Genomic DNA, 6,209 nt, shown 5'->3' with positions numbered 1-6,209 from the left:
TGCGCAGTGCACCTCCTTCAGCAGGGAGCTGGGACCAACAGAAGCTGGAGGATGCTGTAAGTCTGCTCAATCAGCTAATGAAAATTAGCTCTGCTGATGTACAGACCAAGTCGAATATGTTACTGGCTTAGTGCAGCAAGACTTAGCTATGGATGAGAAAAAGTCACTATGTTTGTCTCCACTGTACACTGCCCAGTTAAGCCCAGTCACTATGTTTATCCTAATTCAGCACTATGCTTCACCTTCCTTTGTCTCAGAGAGTATGACATGCAGCAGAAGCATGCAGCAGAGAGGGCTGGCTGGTAACGCTTTGAAAGCCTGTTTCATAGGAAACACCTGGCTGGTATCTTGTGGACTATATATGATCTTTAAAGATCCCTTCCAAACCAAACCATTCTATGATTCTATGATCTCATCAGTCTAAAGCGGAACCTTGATGTTCACTGTCAGAAACAGTCAGGCTAGTAAGCACTGTCAACATGGGGAAAACGAGGAGTAAGTTGTCACTCACCTGAAGGCTGTTTCACCGTAACCCATTTTAAATGAGAGAAAGGCTGAACTTACACTCAAGACCCGAGACCTGAACATAACCAACCAAATATAATGATTTCATCATTTCTGTGTACCATAATATGCAAATACTGAGATAAAATCCCTGCCCACACAATAACTTAATAAATGGAGACAGGGGCTACAAGGTAAGGTTTCCATTTTTCTCAATGATTTTCTCAGTCCCTGGGGTACAGAATATTTCCACCATGGACACCAGGCATCCCATCTGTCTCCAATTACCCTGTGCTAGTGGAGGCTTCAGGGAACGAAAAGAAATTGCTTCAGATCACTTCAAAAAGACAGAGGATTGAAAAGTTAGTCACTATATTCCTGTGTGAACACTTTCTTTTCTGAACTTCTGGATAAAAGACGCCTTTCTCTACCATGAGAATTTGTCAAATGCTTTGAGGATGTCTATTGAACGTGACTTAGATGTGAAACAGACACTCAGCTGTTTAGTATCCCCAGGACCCAGACATTTTGGGACAGGTCTAGGAATGCATATAAGCATCCAGCGACCTTTTATATTAGCAAACTGGATCCTTCCAAGACCTCCAAAATCTCCAGGACTGCGAGAAGAGTTTCCAAAGGTAAATGTTTTCCCTTTTCTGCCAAATAACAATAGGTGCTAACATCACCTGTGTCTATTACACTCCTTTTTGGGCAGTGACCCATCTGGGACCAGAGGTGGATGCTTCCTTGACTGAGCTTGCCTTGCACCTTAAGGGTGCTTTTCTCTAAGGTCTTGAATCCACTCTGAATGAAGAAAAGATGGCTTTTCCCACTGCCCATATGAATGCACCAAACAAAAGGGGTTTTCTCACATACCTGAAAAACTTGTTCATCAAACAAGGAAACAGCTCACACAAGAAAAATACTGTGGAGTCTTGCTTTTTTGGTTGCAGTTTTGGAATTAGACATCTAGATTCCTTGTAGGTCCTATAAGACATGCCCAGACCCGTTATCGGTGCTGGCTGTTACTTCTTTAGAAATATACTGACCCACAATGATATCTATGTGCTTTGGTAAGGTCTCTCAACCAAACCACGCCATTTGCATGGTTTCCCTTGAAAATAAATTAGAAAGGATTCTCAAACAGGAGGAGCTTTCACCAAACCTCACTGAAACAGGAGGAAAGACTCAGGATCCCAAGGATGATCCTGATTGTGAGGAGGTCATAAATATTTGTTGTTCATGCTAAACCTTCCACTGTCATATGTTTCTTGTTGCCATTACCTGTGCTAAGGAAATGTAGCCAGCATGTGTGTACCTTTCCTTATGCTGTGAATATACCTTAATTTTTTTTTTTGGTGCAAACACACCCTCAGCTGTTCTGCTCCTCAGCACCCCATCTGCAGAGATGGAGATGGCAACACTTTCCCATCTCAGAGAGACTGATAGTGGAGGCCTTCGTGATTTCAACAGATGGTGACTTAGAATTTAGGGGAGGAAATCAGCTGGTGATCTGGATTTAGAGAGCTACACACACTTCATTTCATGCATCACATTGGGACAAACCTCCTGGTGCCTGTTCCTCAGGTTGGGAGTTTGCCCAGGGGAGGGCTATGTAGATACTTCATTTCACACAGTCACTATTTCAATTTTAGTCCCTTTCCTGCACAGGGACAAATGTCTTAATTTTACAAATAATAGCAGAATGTGTCTAAGAAGGCAAGACAATTTAGATGGATAGATTTTGGCTGATGTTTAAGAACTGTAATAAATAATCTCCTCCTCACCCACGCCTCTCCCAAAAATCTACATACCTTTGTGCATATTTTATAACACACCCTAATAAAGAAATAATCCAAAATGGCACCTGTTAAAAAAAAAGTATAACTCCAAAATGTAGGTTATTGAAATATGAGTGTAATATAGAAAAGATAGCAGTGATGATATTAATGACCTATCTGTCTCCTGGTGCACTTAAAGAAGTCTCTCATGTATTTTATTTTATTTTTTATTAGAAACTGTATCATTAGTTCTAAAAGATCTTACTGGGAAGGTTGAGGAGAAAGATCTGACTTTTTAAAAGCCATCGTTAGCTCTAAAAGATCTTACTGGGAAGGGCAAGGAGAAATATCTGACTTTTTTAAAGCCAAATTCAGCTAGATTTTTTTTTTCTTACTTAAAAAAAAAAAAGATTTTTCATAAACATTTTTTCCCTCTGGCTGGAATATTAGGACAGTATATTAAATTCCCGCCCCCAATTCCACAAAAGGAAGACCCAGATACATTTACATAATAATGTCCCTACTGTGCTTTTGACAGATGGGTTTCATCGACACAGACATACTGTTAGGGGCTTAGCAATAGATTAAAAAAACAACAACAATACAGTGTAACATAATAAAAGTGTATTGTAATGTACATCATAACTTTTGGCCAAGGTTAAATTTCCAGTTGGTGTTTGAAAGTCGTATTCCATTAGACAAAATAGATGTCACGCTGCAAAGCATTAAAGATGAGTTGACTGAGCCATTTGTTTTTATTTATATTACATTATATTTTCCTTGATTTTATTTATGCAGCGGATTAAAAAAAAAGAAAAATCCTTCAGTTCCCCTGACTCACTTACACCGCTGCACCACAATACTGTTTCCATGTGAGGCTGCCCACGGTGCAGGGTGCTGTACAAAGCCACAAGATCCACCCGCCGTAGTTGCAGCAGTCCCGTGTACATACATCTGAGCAGGGTGCAAGCACTTACACGGTTAGCAAGCCAGCCACAGCAGTACCAAGCTCGTCGTGCAACAACCTGGACTTCCAGTACAGCTCTGTCCACACTACTCCATTCATCTCTGCAGTGAGAGCTGGTTCTTGCTCTGCTTACAATTTCAGAGGCCAGACAGGAGTCCCTGCTGCAGCTTACTAGCTAAGCTGTCGTGAGATCCCAGCTGTCCCCACTCCTTGCTGTCTGCCCTAAGCATCACAGAATAAACTGCTTTATAATATAGGGACTCTTGGAAGACATATCCAGGTGAATTGATCAGAGTGGATGTGTATACTCCTGCCCCAGGAGGACCGTCCATTGTAGTGCTCACTCTGGTTCAATTTACAGGTGGGTCCTGTAGACTCTCCCCTCCTCACAACACCTCTGCAGCTGCCTCCAGTCCTCAGAAGATTCTACAAAAGCCTCTGAAGAGAAAAGAGAGCAGCTTGTGTTTTATTTTTATTGTTGTTGGTTCTTTCCCCTTTCCTCCCCCCTCCAAGCTCCAGCAAATTTGTGCCTTTCTTCAGTAATGGCTTTGTGCAGCTTCACGATAAAAGTCATCCACCAAAGAGACAGCACAGTTTTCTCTGCGTGTCTCCCTGAAAGGTACTCTTGGTTGCAAGAGCTTCACAGCCTCTCTTTAATGTCAAGTTATATGGTTTTGGGGGCTTTCCCAACTCCATCAATCCCCCTGACAGCACAGACACTTTGAGTGGAGTGGTGAGGACAGAGCTGATAAACTGCAGCCTCCTCCAGTACTGGACTCTGTCCAATGAGACAATAATGCTCTCCCCAGGAAGCGGTTTATGCTTCGTATAAAAACATTTTCCCACCAGGAGGTGGTAGCCAAGATGCACATGGGGATGGGTGCCACCAGGCGTCTGGTGAGGCTGACCTCACTGGTGACACCATCTTTTCCTTAGCAACTGGAGCTGAGGCAATGGACTCCTCGAGGTGTTCTTCCCATTGTCATGGCAACACGCAGCCAGAGGGTCTTATTCTGCCTTGGAGAAGCTGTTGTGATGCCCTACACAGCCCAAAAATGTAGGAAGAACCATTCTGGAAATCACTGAGAGAAGCCGTTCACTGGAGAGGAAGGATGAAGGGAAGGAAATGCAACATCTCACGATTCAGGAAGTAAATGGTTAAAGAGGGAGCAGGGGCACCTGCTCCCTGTCACTTTAGGTTTCCATCGGTATCCGCCCATTGGGATAAACACAGGATGGCACAGGGAGTCCTCATGAGAAGCAGCTCACAGCCAAAGGGAATAAAATTGTGCTGTAAGAAAGGAACTGCATTTCCCTGCTCCACATGGAGGACACAGAGATAGACTCAGTCCACTCTCCTGTTTGCACTTTGTGTCTGCAGAAGAGTTAGGAAATGAATCCCAGATCATCTGTAAGGCATCACAAGTGTGTTCTTCCTTTTATTCCGCTTCCCATGAACTCCAGAAATGAGCCCTGGAATAGTAAGAGGTTAAGCATGATCTGGGCAGGCTGGTGTTCCTGGTTCCTCTTTTGGTCATGACAGACAGAGAGACCATATGTACCTGTCCAGTCAAACAAGTCATTGGGATGGATATGCAGACCACGACGTAGAGGCAGTATGTTCTATTGTCCCTTCTTTACCCTGTGGTATAAAGTATAAGAGGTCACACAACCTTTTTGTTCTTTCCAGTCTCAAATTCTATGCTTCCATAGCACCATGGTCATGTCAGAACCACAACTTGATTTAGTTCCCATTCTGGAAAGGGACCCTTTTCCTGACATCACATTGCTGAACTTAACTTCTGATATTCAAACCCAAACACACATGCACACAGAATTATATTTTCCAATGGGCTAACATAGCACTGATCCAAATTAGACTTTATTTATGAGTAGAAGTACATTACATATACCAGAAGGAAGGGGGGTTTGTTTGTTTTTATTTCTTAATCACATTCTGAAGAGGTCATATGTGAAACAGAACTGTGAGAAAAATGGTTTTTCTTTTTTTTTTTTTTTAATCAACTTTCCTCCTTACTTATTCTTATAAGATTGTACAGCTATCTGCTTTTAATTTCCTATTTAAACCATATCTCCAACTTGTAAATAAATATTTTTTTCCAGTTCAAGTCAAGTTTTAGTCTCCAATTAATGAGGAAAATACATTTAACACCGATGCCCTGTTCTAGGGTTGTTGATAAAGTGAAATCTAATTATATTCTGGTCTTTGCACTTGCTGGAGATGTTTAGAACTTTTTCATACTCAGAGTCTCAATTCAAGGTAAACCAATATATCATGTTTGTGTATTGAGAACCTGCATCAACTTTCACCACTTTAAGAATGTGATAGTAGCCTAGCATCAGTCTGCACAGGGCTGCAAATGGGGAAGAAGAGGGAGGAGGCCATTTTTGTGATGTGTGCAGTTTAACCAGGGAAAACTTAAGTCCAGTCACCTGAGGATAGTGATGCTTGCCAAACTTCAAATAAATCCGCTTCTGTGAAAGATCTGTTACACTGGGATAAGCACCAGGGAAGGATCCAGACATTCTGATTAATGCATGGCCCAAACTTGCAGGTAAATCTCTGATGAAGTTACAGATAGTTCTTCTTTCCAACAAGAGATGGAAAGAAATTCAGTGACGCCTAAGAAGTACTCATTGTTTCCCCAGGAAAGAAAACAGCTTTCGTTTCAGTATCTAAACTCTGATGTGCAGTGGGTAAAAAGAGAATCATCCATGCAGATAAGAAGATCCTCAGATGCTGCTGCAGGGCTAACTCAATTGCTTTCCTCCTGTGTTTGGTAAAATTGGTACCTCCTGTGCAAAAGCCATGATAAACAAATAGCAGTATCATTCCAAATGCACTGTCATCATCATCATCATCATCACAGGCCTCCTCCTGGCCACTACAAGATGAAGGCCTGACCTTAAAAATGGCACCCCTGGCTCGGACCAAA

Source organism: Grus americana, chromosome Z (genome assembly GCF_028858705.1).
Source record: "Grus americana isolate bGruAme1 chromosome Z, bGruAme1.mat, whole genome shotgun sequence".
Taxonomy (NCBI): domain Eukaryota; kingdom Metazoa; phylum Chordata; class Aves; order Gruiformes; family Gruidae; genus Grus; species Grus americana.
The sequence above is the reverse complement of the archived record's forward strand: the minus strand, read 5'-3'. Positions refer to the sequence as shown.